This window comes from Balaenoptera acutorostrata, chromosome 5 (genome assembly GCF_949987535.1).
Source record: "Balaenoptera acutorostrata chromosome 5, mBalAcu1.1, whole genome shotgun sequence".
Classification (NCBI taxonomy): Eukaryota; Metazoa; Chordata; class Mammalia; order Artiodactyla; family Balaenopteridae; genus Balaenoptera; species Balaenoptera acutorostrata.
In genome coordinates this window covers 103,443,093-103,460,196 of record NC_080068.1, presented here as the reverse complement: position 1 = coordinate 103,460,196, position 17,104 = coordinate 103,443,093, and positions in this window count along the sequence as shown.

Below are 17,104 nucleotides of genomic sequence, written 5' to 3'. Positions count from 1 at the left end.
ACAGCTTATATATTATGTCATCATGACCGGCTTCATCTGACAAAGGGCATTAGCCCAGGAGAAGACCCCGACTTACCGTAATAAGCTGGCCAGTGGCTGATGAAGAGGACTGGCATTTAAAGCTCTACTCAAACAAGGTCAAACCAGGTCAGTTATATTATTTCAATCAGGAATCTAAAACAGGAAAAACAAAAAATTACGGAGTTGGCATCAGTGGTATTTCCACCAAAATATCAGAGGGTAGAGAATAAGTCATGTGAAGCTACAGGTGTGCTAAAATTATGAGATCGCTAAATATATGAATAAGAAGAAACCATGAAAAACAAAATGTCTGTTTAATCAGAAATTTTAAGATGGCTAAGTGGATAATAATGTGGGTCCTGAAGTTAGATACCTAGGTTTAAAGTCCAGGCCTCACTCTTACCAGATTTATGACCTCGGCAAAGTATAAGCCTCTCTACTTCAATTCCCTTGTCTAGAAAAAGGAGAGAATAGCTTCCCCTCATCAGGTTCTTACTGGGATATGCTAGTCAATACATCCCATTCCCAGTCCAGCTTAACTGGGTGAGGAATTAGCATGGGGAACAATTTGGGTCATTGCTAACTAGGAGAAGACAGTTTTGACTCTAGGGGAAGGAAGCTGCCCTCCTCACCACCAGCCAAAAAGTCTCAAGTGGCAGCAACAGCATTTTAATACAAAGAGATAATCTGTCTCAGAAAGAAGCCAATAAAAGGAGACCAAAGCCAAGTCAAGAATGGAGAGAGCCAAGTCAAGAACGGAGAGAACCAAGTCTTATGCGAAGTGTGTTTGGAATCAGCCCTCCGTGCAGGCTTTTCTGATATGTGAGCCAATGCAGTTTTCCTTATAGGTGAGCGGGTTGGGTTTTCTGTCTCTTGCAAGCAGCAGAGTTCTAACCAGTGCAGCCAGTTGGTAGAGCTCTTTGGATCCCAAATGGTTTCCCATGGCCGGTTTTAGGGAGTATTGGACTTTCACACTAGAGTTTTCTTATCCCTCTAGGAATCGCTTCTATCCAATTTCCTCTTGAACATTTTAAATAAAATGAAATTTAAGAAATCTTGAGTAAGCCTCTGATCCTTATCTGCAAAGGTGCCTGATTAGCCCATTGACTTGTGTTGGTCTGTTCTCCCCACTGCATTAGGATTTACTACGAATTATGCATCTTTTAATTCCTTACCACAGAGTTTTCCAAACCTCTGGAGACCTATCAGAATGACGTGGGGAATTTTTTAACAACAAATTCCTCTGCAGGATCAGCTTCATGGGTGTTTAATCCATGTAGTCTCCCAGAGCCCCATGCTCAGACGGGCCCTGCGTTTGGTTTAATGTTTTGCTGCCACCATCTCAAACTTCTTAATAATTTTAGCCAGGGGACCCCATGTTCATTTTGCACTGAGCCCTACAACTTATGTAGTTGGTCTGGCTCCAGGGCCTCAGTTTTTAGATTCTGATTCAGAGGCTCTGTGGTCAGCCTGGGGAATCAACATTTTTCCTACAACAACTGCCACAGGATCTAACACACAACACAACCTCAATCTCTACCTGTGTAAATGAATTAAAAAGTTTAAAATAAATTGATTTTATTTTTTAATTTGCTCCAGGGAAACATCATTCTCATGAGTGGAGTTAGTCTTTGAAAAATCTCATCGATTCAAAGACTCTGGGAGATAGAAGGATCTTTAGGATGCTTGTTCCAACCATTTCTCCATGTAGGCTGCATATTAGAGTTCCCTGAAGCAGGTCAAAACCCACCAATGCCTGTAACCAAGCCCAGCCCCCCAGATGTTTGAATTCAATTGATCTGAGAGGGATCCTGGGGATCATCATTCTTAAAAGCCCCTTAGGGGGTTCTAACGTGAACTAGAGTTGAAGACAATTGATGTAGGCTAATATTTTCATTTTACAATCAAGGAAATAAGGATTTTCCAAAGGAACTGGTGTATCCAAGGCAATACTAAGCACCACGGACAGATCAATAGTAATTGTAAACTGTGGCCTATGAGTCAGTGTTGAATTAGAAAGTAGACTTTCATGTATGTTTGTCAATCCTAATCTCATAATTAAAGAGAACCTACTGCATCACACAAGGATCTCTACTCAGTGTTCTGTGGTGACCTAAATGGGAAGGAAATCCAAAAATGAGGGGTTATATGTATACATATAGCTGATTCACTTTGCTGTACAGCAGAAACTAACACAACATTGTAAAGCAACTATACTCCAATAAAATTAATTTTTTTAAAAAAGTAAATTCACATCTTATATATAACCTTTATTAAAGAAAGAGTAAAAACTAAATAAAGATTTTAAATTGCTAATATTAAAAAAAAATAAAAAAGTAGACTTTCAAATCTTCTGCTCCTTTCCCTTCCAGAAACCTGGGATCAGAACTGGCACTTGTCCACTTTGATCCAGCCTTCTCCCCTCACCAAGTGAGTTTGGTAAATATTGGTGGCTAATTATATTCTGTTTCCCACTCTCATTTACTGTAAGAAAATTATTAGAGCTGAGTCACTTCATACCATTCAACATTAAGACATGTATTACTTTAAATGATGGATTAAGGTAAAAGCAATAAATGCACCAACGATTCCAAGCATCTTGAAAAATGAAGTGCACAGAAAGAAGGTTGCATTGCTGAAACACACCCCTGTGATCCTCTCTTGATAAACACAGCTGAACGAGGGCTCTGTCCACACTGGTGTCTGTTCCTCCAGGCTTGGATTTAGCCTCAAGGTAGGTCATGAAAGGTCAGGGCAAGTCATTTCAGCTTCCCCAGTGGCCAAAGTTAGTCATCTAGAGCTTTAAGGTCACAGGTGCAGCACTGAAGAGAAATCAAAACAAATAACTAACACGTCAGCTTTTGTCTTCTAAGCCTTTATTGTGTGAATTTACAGAAAGCCAGGAACAGAAAGGTTAAAAGAGGAGAGAATGCTTACTTCTCTCATAGTGCTTATCAGGGTTTGCTATAACTATTAATTTACCTCTGCTATTGTCACTAAAATGTTAGCATCTCTCAGATTGAATTACCCTAGTGTGTGCAATTGTGGATAAAACATAGAAGGGAATCAGCAAATGCTTGTTGAATGTATGCACTCATGGATTTATATATGTATATTATCTCTGTGTAATAAGGTTAAATATTGCTTTTGAATACTACCTAAATTTTTAACAGACTATTTTTTAGAGCAGTTGTAGGTTCACAGCAAAACTGAGTAACCTTATGTCCCCTGCCCCCCACACATGCATAGCCTCTGAACTATCAACAGCCCCAACCAGAGTGGTACATTTTTTACAACTGATGGACCTACACTGACACATCATTATCACCCAAAGTCCACAGTTTACATAGCATGAACAATATAATAATAGCAAAGAGAAAGCTTATAGCTCCAAGCCAGGCACTGTTAAAAGGCTTTACACTCACTTATCACCACAAAGCTTTGCTCCTGAGTGTTTCCTTGCTATTGAATATGCAAGACAGTGAGTGTACTTTTGCCACACTTCCTGATGATATGGGTGTTATCTCCCACAGAGGACTGGACAAAAATAAAGTAGGAGGCAAGGAAAGAAGCTTCAGAGTATAGCAGCTTGTGGCTCAAAGCCTGGCAGCTAAGACTCAGGGAGAAGCCTTTAGTAAATCCAGCTATGATTTCAATCATTTAAAAGAGAATAACTTAAATAAGATTATGTATGTAAAACTTGGGCATAACCTGTCCCCTACCCCCTACTTTCCTTAGTAAAATAATAATGAAAGTCATCTTTCTTGACCAGAAATCCAGCACACCAGCTCACCAGGCCCTTCCGGACATAACTCTTAAGTTTCAATTCCAAAAAGCAGGCTGACCACTGAGCTGACCATGGGCAACCCCACTTCAGAGACGGACCTGGCTGACAGAGAAAATAAACCGAGTGAGGGGTCGTCTCAGAGGCAGTTTTATAAATCAGATCCTTGCGAACATCCAGAGGAAAATATCAAATCTTTCTCCCTCCTTCCCAAACTCTGGGAAATACGGTATATTTTCCAAAGTCAAGTGTTCACGGTTCTCTATCGCCTTAAGAAGCAGGAGGCTGGGAGGGCAGGGGCCTTGGGGGCTGCAGAGAGGGGAAATCTGTGACACATTGTTCTGCTAAGAAGGTGGAAGAGGACAGAGGTGTGTGGTCCTGCAAAGCGTAGGCCAGGCTGATGCCTCCCTGCCCCAGAAACTCATTTATCACCTTGATGGTTTCAGCTCATTTGCAGCCAAGTTATTGTCACCCTTAAAATAATGTGGCTTGACAGGGAAAAAATGAAATCCTTGTGAAAAGTTACATAGTCATCACACTCTGGAGTCAAAATATAGACTGCAGTATCCAAACACGGGCCCTGGGTACGGCGGGGGTGGTATTTCCTCTCTCCCGCAGGCTTTGGTTTTCGAACAGGACATTAACATTTATGTCATGTTAACGCGCACCTAGGCATGGCGTGTGGCCTCCTGCCACGGACACGGAGAAACACATACTCCAGTGCCGCCTTGGCATGACCGCCAAGGCTCGCAGTATAAATGGAGACGCGTGTTTCCTTGCCCAGAGAGTTAATAGCAGACGACGACTTAAATGTTTAGCCGTCCCCCCTCCCCGCCCCCGTGCATAGACTCCAGTTAAGATGTCGGGAAAGTATTAAATCTTGCTGCGCTACCAGCAGCAACTGATGTTCATCCCCAGAACCCCAGAACTAATTAAGCCAAAGCAGTCTCACTTTGGAACACCCCCAGACATCGGCGCCAGCCCATTTAATTAGCTGTGTGATCTTGATCAACTTTTGTTAGCCTCAGTGTCCCCGTCTGTAAAATGGGGAGACTTGAGCGCACCTGCGTGTTTGTGCAAAGAGGAAAGGAGACAATATACGCACAAGATTTCCTCCTGGTGTCTTGCATACAGCAGACGAGCAGTGAAGGGGAGTCCTCCCTTCTGGTTTCTGTTTTATATTTCTTACCTTGCACAGGCTGAAAACTGCGTTCGAAGTACCTCAGTCTCAGAGAGCAAAACTAGTTTCCCAGCACGGCATGCTGGTCAAAACCTGCCAATATTACCGTAAGACTTGTTTCCTATTCTGCACAACCTGGAACCAGACCAAGCCAGCAAGGAGAAGTCAGCCTCATTGGAGAGGCAAGATGGGCTAAAAGGGAGCCTCGTGGGGGCGCTGCAAGCACCTGGGGCGTGGCTCCTGCCTCTCGTCTACCTCCAGAAGGTTCTCCTCTCTCCACTCGCATCTCCAAACTGATAAAGCATCCACCACGCGATATCTGCGTAGGCTTCATCAACCCGAAATCCCTTCCTTTTTTCTGTCCTAGCTGAATTGTGGGGGTTGGTTCCAGAATCCCCTCGGATACAAAAATCCGCGGATGCTCCTCTCTTACGCGTACAGACAGCCCTCTGTATCAGCGAATGCGAACCTGCAGATACTGAATTCATCTTTCCTGGACCAGAGCACAGCTCACCCTGCCCATTAAGAAGCCTCACTTCTGTACTTTCAGCAGGCTCACTGTGGTTCTGTCACTTCACTTCGTAAAGCACTGCATTTCCACTGATTGCTTAGTTGTCTATTCCTTGCCCCATCCTTTCTTGTTATTTCACAAGGGCAGGGCTTTGTCTTCACCTCTGGGATATCCTTTAGTACCTCTCGGGTCGCTATCATGCATCCTTTACTCAAGAAATGTTTGGGAAAACGTATTTAAATATGCCCAATGGAGATACTTCTACAAAATCACAGTGCAGTTGGTTCCATGTAGTGTCTGTTCATGTGAGTGTGTATGTGTTACAGTGACATCCACAAAATATGAGGATGTGGTTATATGTGTGTGTCTTCAATATGAATAGTTTTCGGGCTCTAGGCGCACGGGCTCAGTAGTTGTGGCTCGCGGGCTCTAGAGCGCAGGCTCAGTAGTTGCGGTGCACGGGCTTAGTTGCTCTGTGGCATGTGGAATCTTCCTGGACTCGAACCCGTGTCCCCTGCATTGGCAGGCGGATTCCCAACCACGAAAAAAAAAAAAAAATACTGAATAGTTTAAAATATAACTAAATATTTTAATAAGCTGTGACACACCCAATACATATATTGTGATAATATGCTTACAAATCTTTCCCTATATGTTTCAATTACAAACAGCAAAGTAAAAAAAGAGAAAGCAATAAACAAAGCCTGGATTTCATTCAATGAACAAATATTTTTGGAAAAGTAAATAAAGTACTTAATACAAAAATGAGAAGTAGAAATAAAGATATGTTATTTAGAGGCATGTAAGTATTACAGAGGCAGAGTGGGTGAGAGGATGAAACTAGAAGTGAGGGAATTTAGACTATCATTTGTAAATAAATAAATAAATAAGAAGAATAAACTTACAAAATTATTTGACTGTTTAAATCATGTACACATATTTTTTTTAAATTAAAGATTTTACTTTGAGTATATCAAACATGTAGAAAATGACTCACACCCCCTGTGACAACTTGAATTTTCACAAAGCGAGCATGACAAAATAACCACTAGTCAGATGAAGAAATACTTGTTGACACCCAGAGACCCCCTTCTTTCTCTCAGCTAGTTACTAATTCTTCCTTGCAAAATACGATTTCTGACTTCTAATACCAGAGATTAGTTGACCTGGTGTCTGAATATAAATGAAATCATACACTATTTAGCTTTTTTGTTCAACATTATGTATGTGAGCTTCATTTATTTTTACTGGTGTATAGAATTTCATTACATGAATATGCCAAAATTAATTCATCCAATCTACTGTGGTTAGACACTAGGGTTGTGTCCAGTCTGGAGACTGTATAAATAACACTGCTATGAACAGTCTTGAACATGTTTTTTTGGTGTATATAAGCAAGTATTTCTGTTGGCAATTGAAATTGTGGGGTCATAGGGTGTGCCTATAGTGGGAATTAAAAGACGTGGAATTCATATACGTGGAACACAAATTCCCATTATAAAGAGAGATTTTAATCCATTTCTTTTAGTACATGATAGGGAAAGCAGTCAAATCCAATAAGCATATTGAAGATTTACATGACACAACTAGCAAACTTGATCATGATTTATCTATTTCTCCTTTTTGTTTTGCTAATTTCTGCTTTACACATTATGAAGCTATGCTATTAGCATACAAATTTAGAACTATGACTTTCTGATGGATTAACCTCTTAAATATAAAATGCCCCCACTTTTATTCTTGCTAAAGACCATCCTTGAGCAATTTTTTCAACAAAGATCTGTGGATAATTATTCTCTGTTATTTGTACATCTAAACATGGTTTTATTTTACCTTCGTTCTTGAAGGAGTTTAGAATCATAGCTCGGTAGTTATTTACCCTGATTACTTGGTTCATATTAATTCACGCCTTCAGGTAACTATCGCTGCTCCTGGGAAGTCTATTGTCAATCTGAACTTACTCCTCTGTAGACAATTTATGAGTCTATTCTCTTAGGTTATGTTCCAGATTCCCCCGCTATTTTTGTTGTTCTACAGTCTAATACAATGCATTCAAATATATATTTCTAAAAAATTATTTCTTTTCATACTTGACAAAACTTTTCACTGCGTGGACTTAAAATTTGTCTCTCTTCAAACGATCTAGTAGATGTGTGATAGAGCTTCTCAAAGTATATCATATGTTCTTGAATTCTTTTTACTATTTTTCATCTTCTTATGAATCTGTGTTGCATTTATGTGTTCAGATCTAGTGTCAAATACATTCATTCTACCATCAGCTATGTCTTTCTCAGGTTTATCTAACCCTCTTTTTAATATTTCACTAGGTATGTTTCCCATTTGCAAGGCTGTCAATTGCTTTTTTTCCCAAATGTACCAATATATACTTGACAGTTTCCTTGAATCATTCTAAAGAAAACTTTCTTATCCTTTAGCAAATTAGTATTTTATGCTTAAACACACATAAACATGAATAAAATGTAACATAAATTTGAATAAAAATGATAAATTCTCATTCACACACACTATGTTGACCAAAAAGTAGATTACCAGTACCCTAGAAGTCTTTTTCTCAACCCTTCCCAGTTGGATTTTCCCCCTGTTGATTTAACACCTAATGTAAATTTCATTCTAATAAATTCTTGCTTTTCCTTAGTGGAATATATATATATATATATAATCTATGTAATATACAATATCTTAAATAATATATTGTTATATTATCTAGAATTATTAAACTTTATACATTTTGTAATCTCTCATCCTTTGTGTCTAAATATATTTTGTTTGATATAAGAGGTTCAATCAACTTTTTTGTTTCATATTTATGTGGCAAATATTTTTTTCATATTTTGAATTCAAACCTTTTTATTTCTGCATATTCTGCATGTTGCCCCTAAATAACATAAAAGTGGATTTTGTGTTTAATCTACAATGACAATTTCACCCTTAACTAGATAGTTGAGACCTTGCACATTTTTTGTGCTCACTCTTTTACCTGGATTTATATTGATTATTTCATTATGTATTTTCTTTCTGTCCCATTTTTTCTTATTCTCATTTCTTTCTTGCCATCTTTTGGATTGATTGACTTTTTTTTTTTTCCTTTTTCTCCCTCCATTTTTCCCCTCTACTTCTTTGGAAATAGTATACTCTATGTATGGTATTTTAGTGGTTAGTGGAATTATTTGACCAGGTATGAAATTGTATACATGTATACAATTCTGGGTTGACAAGTATTATTTTTTTTGGCATTTTCAAAAACTATTCTAGTCTTCTGTCTTTAATTATTGTTGTTAACAAGTCTATCAACTGTCTCCCAGTCATCCTTTTGTAGTCTCTTTTCCTTTGGCTGCTTTAAGATCTCTTTTTCATGGTGTTTAAAGGTTTCTAGGTGAGGATTCCCTTCCATTTTTCCTGCTTGGTGTTAATTGTGCTTTTTGGGATCTAAAGACTGGTGTTTTTAAATAATTTTGTAATGTTTTCATCCTCTACCATTTTGACTGTTGCCTCTTTCCTGTTCTCTTCATCATGTCCTTCAATAACCTTGATAAGAACAAGTTAAAACTTCTCATGTTATTCCTCTTTGTCTCATCTTCTCTTCCTAATTTTCATGTCTCTCTCTCTCTCTCTCTTTGTTCTCTGAGAGACATTGTAGGTAATTTCTTTACCTCCATATTCCACTTTAATATTTCTCTCTTCAACTGTATGTAATATTTTCATTTTAATTTTTTTAATTGTGGTAAAAAATATATAACATAAAACTTACCATCTTAGCCATTTTTAAGTGCACAGTTCACTAATGTTAAGTGCATTCACATTGTTGCACAACCACTCTGCAGAACAGTTTTCCTTGCAAAACTGAAACCTTGTACCCATTAAACAACTCCCCATTCCTCCCTCCCCCTATTCCTAGCAACAATCATTCTACTTTCTATCTCTATGAACTTGACAACTCTTGGTAACCCCTGTAAGTGGAATCATATAGTATTTGTCTTCTTGTGACTGTCTTCTTTCACTTAGTATAATGTCCTCCAGATTCAACCATATTGTATCATGTGTCAGAATTTCCTTCCTTTTTAAGGCTGAATAATATTCCATTGTATGGACAGAATATGTTTTGTTTATCAATTCATTCATCAATGGACTCTTGGGTTGCTTCCATGTTTTAGCTCTTGTGAATAATGCTGCTATGAATGTGGTGTGCAATTTATCTCTTCTGTAATCTGTGTTTTCTGGAGGGAGCAGGTATTTATTCCATTTTTAAAAAACATTTGAACTGTGACTTTTAAAAATTGAGGCATAACTGACATATAACGTTACATTAGTTTCAGATGTACAGTATATTGTAATCTGTTCTTTTTTTTTAAAATTTATTTATTTATTTTTGGCTGTGTTGGGTCTTCGTTTCTGTGCGAGGGCTTTCTCTAGTTGCAGCAAGCGGGGGCCACTCTTCATCGCGGTGCGCGGGCCTCTCACTATCGCGGCCTCTCTTGTTGCGGAGCACAGGCTCCAGACGCGCAGGCTCAGTAGTTGTGGCTCACGGGCCTAGTTGCTCCGTGGTATGTGGGATCTTCCCAGACCAGGGATCGAACCTGTGTCCCCTGCATTGACAGGCAGATTCTCAGCCACTGCGCCACCAGGGAAGCCCCATGTAATCTGTTCTTAATCTATGCATTGAGCTTTCAATTTCAATTATTACATTTTCATTTATACACGTTTTATTTCACTCAATTTTAAAACTTCTTTATTAATTTTATACTAATAATAACAATAAACCTGCCTTGTCTATGTTGTCAAGCTTCTCTTTTATTTCTTTAAACATATTAAGCAAGGTTAATTTATATGTTGTTTTAATAATTGAAGTATCTGAAGTATTTGTAAGTGAAATTCTGTTTTCTGAGACCCCTCCCCTGACCCCTGGCTGTCATCTAGCTTGGCTCTCTTATGTGCATGTTTTGTGATTTTTAAAAAATTTTTTGGAAGCTGCTAATTTTACTTTGATCTTTACCTGGGGTACAATTTGAGCCTGGAATTGAAATTATATGTCTCTAGAGATAAATTTTGTTTGCTCCTCCCAGAAACTTCTGAACATGATCATGTCATTACACTTTAAATTCTCCATTTGAAGTTTAGATATGTAGGTAGCATGAATTCAAACCCTTAACCCAAGAGGTATCTATCTTGTAGTCACTAATATACAGGGTATTAAATAAGGCAAATTTCTCATTCAAACTTTCCATGTGTGGTGATGAATGTGCTCATACACTTTTTGATTTAGGCTGAGAGCTCAGCCTCGGTGGAATTTTTTCTCTACTCATGCCTCTCTCTTTCAGCAATTGTCTCAACCTTGTTTTCTTGTGTTCAGTCTGTATCAAGCTATCTGTAAGGAGTTCAGGGCTCTTGCAGGCTCTGTACAGATGTGGTTTTTAGCTCTTACACACCACTATGGATTTTCTCTTAGTCCACAAGGATTTTGCTCTCATTTGTACAAATGGCGATGTATATGCTTAATATAGTAAAAAAACATTAGTGAGCGCTTTTGAAAAGTAAGAATAGTAAGGTCATTCATATGCTTATGCTGTCATTGTTAACTGGAAGGCAATATTCTTTCTTTACCCTCAAACACTGTTGATCTCTTCCTGTCTATCTGACTTTAAAGTCTGTGCTTATTCACTATTACCACGCAAAGGTATGAATATTATTGTTCCACATCTTTTACTGATAAAATTGTTTTAAAATTTAATATTTCATGATTTGGTATAGGTCATTAAGCCCATAGCACTGATCACCTCTTGTATCTTGAAATTATTTTTCAAGAATAAAATTCTTTCTAGCAAAGCTCTCTATTATCTTTCTATAAATGTCTTCAGGGCATATTTCAATTGCGTTACATAGGATCACAAATTTTTAATGCTCCTTAATAATTTATCAGACAATAAATAATGATCACACTTAATTATCTTACATTTGAGCTATGTAAATTTTAAATGGTATCCTTAAATTTACCTTGGAATAAACTTTCTCAAAGGTAGTCTGGAAATGTACATCAAGATTTCTTAAAAAGTTTATACTATACAACCCTATAAATTTGCTTATATTATTTTATCCTAGAGAACTATCGTGCATTGAATTTTTGTTTACAAAGATATGAAGACTATTCATTGTAACATTTAATATATCTGAAAAAAATAGGACAGCATTACTCGCTGAAGTACAGAATTAATTGTGTAATTATTATTAAAAATAAATTATGGTATATCTGTATGATAAAATATTCAGGCATTAAAGATGATTTCCAAGAATATTTAACTTTGAAAAAATGCTTATGATATGTAAAGTGTGTAAACACAGAAAACAAAAAATATATAGACTGGTAGACTATTATACCAGTTCCTTCTCTGTATCTGTCTATCTATCATCTATCTATCTATCTATCATCTATCTATCTATCTATCTATCTATCTATCTATTCATCTAATCTATTGATTTATCTATATATCTGAGACAAAACTAGGAAGAAAAAAAGATAAACCAAAAAGTTAATCCTAATTGCTCTACATGGTATAATTCTGGTATTTTTCTTTGAATTCCCTTTATTTTTCATATTTTCTATAATGAATATAACACTGAACCATGGAGAAAAGGTAAATGTCTATTATCATCAGATAGCTATGTTCAAAACTGAGAAATGATAGTTAGGAGAGGGAGAATGAAAGGGAAGGAGAAAAAGGAGAAAGAAGGAAGGGAGGGAGGAAGGAACATGAAAGGCTCTCTATCTTGGAATTTTTCATTTCATTTTTCGATATATAAAGTAAATGCAAAACTGAAAGTCACTGATCAAGAAGGATCTGGTGTTGATCACTGCAGGCACTTAAAACTCATCAGCTCAGAGTCTGCTAACATTTAGGAAAGCAAACAGCCAACCAGGGGTTCCAAATAAAAGCACAGGGCAGAAGTCAGCAAAGATCATTATAGCAATCTTCAAAGGCCAGCTCAGACCACACATTCGGGTTGCAGCTCACATGGTCACCATTCAAGAATTCAGAGGAGGAACAAGAAGGGGCCGGAATTGGGGTGGGGGAAGGGTGGAAGAGCTGTTTCCTGTGCCAAAACCCTGTAAGCACATAAAGAAGCTAAGTGATGTCACATTTGAAAGAGACTGAAGTAAACATTCCTGAGTTACAGTGAGCGGTGCCAATATATTTCTGGTATTTGGAATGAGTGATTTATTTTCCCCTTTGCCATTGACAAGTTATGTGTACGACTAATACACAGTTCTTGGCATAAAATTTTGATCACCAGAAAGAGAATCTGCTCAAGCTAGCATAAGTGAAGCATGCTTTATTGTAAGGGCGCTACCGATTCATCTCACAAGTCAAAGCCAACCTCAGTTTTCCAAGGGCTAAACTGTTACTTGTGTCTCTCCTTCTAGTCCTCTATTTTCCTGCCTTGGTCTGCAACTGGCTTTCTCTGTTTCACTCGCAGCTTTTCTCCCAAAGTCCTCTCTGAGCCTTTAACTTGCCATATCACTGGCACTTGACCCAACTCTATATGACTTCTTAGTTCGAGTCCACAATTCTCATAAACTCGTTCTCTCCGTGTCATCATTCTTAATTCTTTGGAGAAAATCGCATTGGCCAGGTTGAGCCAATGAAGCCCATGGTACAATTAACAGCAATATAAGCTGTATGTGTATTTAGGGCGATCCCTCCTGAGAGCTGTGGGTGAAGTTGTCTCAGTACTAGAATTAGCAATTGACAAGACTGCTGCATGCACTTCTTAGGGAAAAAAAACCATGATTGCTTTACTAAACACTGGTGTTTGACCATAAGGTATCAAACACTAAGAAAGGATTAGAGAGGGAAATATTTATTAAGCATCAGAACTTATATATATGGCAGCCCACTTAATTATGTGAGATATTCTTCTTCTAACAGCAGTTAGTAATTATTGAGCACTTACTACTGAGAACCAGATGCTTTCCTATATGTTGTGTCATTTCATCTCCATACAAATGTTGGAGAGTTAGCATTATTGACATGTTACAAATGAGAAAAGTTAACAAGGATTCTGCTCACCAATTCTGATTGGGGAGGGCGGGGTGGTGAGGGTGTTTCCCACACCACTGGGCAATTCTCTGACACTAGCTGGGTGCCTTACAATCCAACTCAATTCTGACACTATATACCTGGAAAGAGAGTGTCAGATCACACAGGTTAAGGGCTAAATCCCACAAGACTGTTTCTTACACATACTTCAGATGCATTTGCAATATCAGGTTGTCACCTCTGCTTCTGGCAGACATGCTATAGATCAGAGGTTCCAATGACCCCCTCCTTGGGTTCAATTAATTTGCTAGAGTGGCTCACAGAACTCAAAGAAACATTTTATTTATTAGATCACTGGTTTATTATGAAAGATAAAACTCAGGAACAGTCAGATGGAGGAGATACATAGGGCAGCGTATGGAAAAAGGGCATAGCTCTCTTCAAGCTGGCCAATCTCCCCAAATCTTCATGCATTGGCCAACCCAGAAGCTCTCTGAACCCTGTCTTTTGGGGTTTTTATGGAAGTATCATTACATAGGCAGGATTGATTAAGTCATTGGCCACTGGCCATCAATTCGACCTCCATCTCCTCACATCTCCCTAGAGGTCAGGGGTGTGGGACTGAAAGTTCTGATCTTCTGATATGGTTGTTTCCCCTGGCAACCAGCTCCCAACCTCAGTTGCTTTCCAAAAAGTCATTTTCATTAACATAACAAAAGACACCCTTTTTTGCTCTCCTGACTTAAATTTCAAGGGTTTTAGGAGCTCTGTACCAGAAAGGAGAACAAAAGACCAAACATATATTTCTTACTATAAACCACACTATCACAGTTAATCTTTGGGATTTTGAGTAATTTGCCCAAGGATACACAATTGGAATGAAGTTTCAAGAAAACCCACACCTGTCTGACTGCATTAGGTAATGCTTCTCTTAAAACCTCAGTTTAGCCTAGAGTCGACCAGTGATTCACTGTAGGATCTGGCATAAGTCACACTCGTCAGGCCTCATATTTCTTATGTATGAAGTAAGAATATTCTTCAAGATATCTCTAGGGTCTCTCTCAGTTTTGACTTTTATGAAGTTTTAATAATGTTTTACTTATTATTTGGTTTTATTCTATTTATAATCTTTGTTGACATCCTTTGATTTTAGTAGTAATTCTGAGTATAAGCACAACAAATAAATATTGATAATAAAAGGAAAGGTGATCTTAATTAAAATGATTAAAAGGCAGTTCTGAATTCAACGTTAATCTCTCAAGGTTTTTAGATATATGGCATCATAGCTAGAACATATCACAGATTACTTCAATAAAATTTAGCAAACATAAATAGAGTGCCTCCCTTCTTCATGGTCAGCAACTGAAAGGGACACTAAGAAGAATTAGGTGTAAAATGCTTTATTGAGCAAGTGTTTCATGGACTTGTAGGTAAAAACATTTGAAAAGATGGGACTCTAGAAAGTTCAAACAATGAGATCACTTAAGAGCTAGAGGATTTGGGAAATCGTCCTGAAAAAAAAAAGAGCATTTGAGATATGTACTGAGCACAATAACCAAGAATAATTATTAATCTGAATCAAAAGTATTCACTCTAATCTTTAAACAAAACTAGCTGAACCTTTTAACTTGATTTGAAATAATTTGGTTTTCCCTTTACATTTTTTCTATCAGCCCAATTTCCACAAGACAGCAGAGTACTTATACACATCAGCACCGAGAGACAAAATGTATAGAATTCTGACTCCAGAAGCCAAACCAAACTAGCTCCTTGGGGGAGAGCACATTCAGAACCTGAGTGCAGCTGTAAGGTTTTTTCCCTTGACTTGTGTGGCATGGAGCTGAGTGTAAAGGATGGGAAGTGGTGTGGAACCGGAATTCAGAATGATCCAGGTCCCACTGCAGTAAAAGTCTGCCTGAGAAGCAGCTGAGTACATAAAAGCTCATAAAGAAAACCAAAACAATGATATTCCCCATTGTGACTGTTTAGTCTTTCTGTAGAGACTCATGGGGTCCTGGCTATTATCTATTTTTAATATCACTTGACCTGAAAATTTATGCTACCATCTGGAAAAAGAGAGAAGTTTTTCCTTAATGTGAATATGGATGAAGAAAAAAGATGAGGGAAGAGTTATAGAATGTTGTCTTTTAAATCAACAGATGTCACTCATTTCTTGACATTTTACAGATAACTGAACACATTAGACATTCCAACAAATTGATCAATCATTCTGTGTGTATCCACTATACTCCTTACCTGGTGCCACTAAATTCTCAAATGTGAAAGTGTGAAATCTAAGATTTCATTTCATATAAATGATTTTTTTCCTTTAAAGGAGAAATGTAGCTGCTCTTTGAAGAGGTGTTGCTAATTGTTTCATTCATTTGCTTATAATTTATCACTATTCTCTCCCTTTAGTTTGAAAGAATTGGATAATTGTGTGTTTCCTCTGAGACTTGAACTTGAGGTAAACTTCATAATTCAATCATTTGATCAAGAGTCCCAGTGTAGGAGCCTAATATATGCTGGGAACTCTGCTAGATGCCTGGCATATGGACACAAATAGGCTCTTATCTCTTATCAATACCATCAGGGATCTCAGAGCCAGAAAGTCAAAGAAATAATTTAGAATGCAGAGTTGTGTGGGCAATGCAGGGTGCAGAGCATACATTTGGTTCAGAGGTAATACAGAGCAGGGAGAGATGAAGTGTAATGGGTCCAGGGAAGGATGGAGGATGGAGCATAGACAGCACACAGTGATCAAAGTTCTCTTGGAGTAAATGCAGGAGTAGTGCAGAAGTTGTAAGGATGAACAGTAATTTGCCAAGTGAACAAGGGAGAAAGGTCATGATAACTCTAATTACCAAAACTGGAAGTTCCTTCTTATGTTTCTATTAAGTAGACCATTTAAACTCCACAGAAGTCACAATATAATGTAGAAGTCTCAATTAGCCATTGAAGCTGGCTTTCACTGAAAACTGCTATGCCCTGTTGTTTCCCTGTGTCAAGTCAGGCAGAGTCTACCCCTCTTCCTATGTTCCCTTCATGTGGAAGGAGCTACCTTAATACAACCCTCCTCTCTTCTCTAAACCTCTAAGAAGAAGAAGTGACTACCTAATTGGTGATTTCAGAATGAGAAACTGGGTATGTGTGGCCCATCCCTTTCAACCAAGAGGACTTTTGTTTTGTTTTGTTTGTTTTGTTTTTGAAGATTTTATTGAAGTATTGCAAAAAGAGAAGTATATAAATCATAAGCTCAATTAATTTTCAAAAACTGAACACACCCATGTAAAACAAGCTCCCTGCCTTCTCTTTCAGTCACTGCAGACCCCAGTACCCATTAACCTGACTTCTAATACTGTAGATTAGTTTGGTCTGGTTTTCAATAGGGCTTGAAAGAGCATGGACTCACATAGTATATACTCTTTTGGGTCTGGCTTCTTTCATCATGTTTGTGAGATTCATTCATATTGTCCAGTGTAATATTTTTATGTTCATTTTCATCACTGTATAGTATTCCATTGTGTGACTAGTCCCCAGTTTACTTTTCCTGTGCA